The sequence below is a fragment of the Solanum pennellii genome, chromosome 3 (genome assembly GCF_001406875.1).
Source record: "Solanum pennellii chromosome 3, SPENNV200".
Taxonomy (NCBI): domain Eukaryota; kingdom Viridiplantae; phylum Streptophyta; class Magnoliopsida; order Solanales; family Solanaceae; genus Solanum; species Solanum pennellii.
Window position 1 is genome coordinate 47,142,261 of NC_028639.1, and position 235 is coordinate 47,142,495.

Consider the following 235-nt stretch of genomic DNA (forward strand, 5'->3'; position numbering starts at 1 on the left):
TCTAAGTGTTTTGGAACGAGACCCCCTCGACGGTCCGTCGTGCTTATGACGTTCCGTCGTGGGATCCGTCGATCCAGACATATATTGCCGGAATAAACTCTACTGCTCAAAACGACTAAAAAGGTCATTACAATAGATACCAATTTACCCATCGTTCGTCCTCGAACGATCACAAGAAGAAAAACAAGGGCGAAAAGGAGTACCTGAATCTGTAAACAAGTGTGGGTATCTTTCT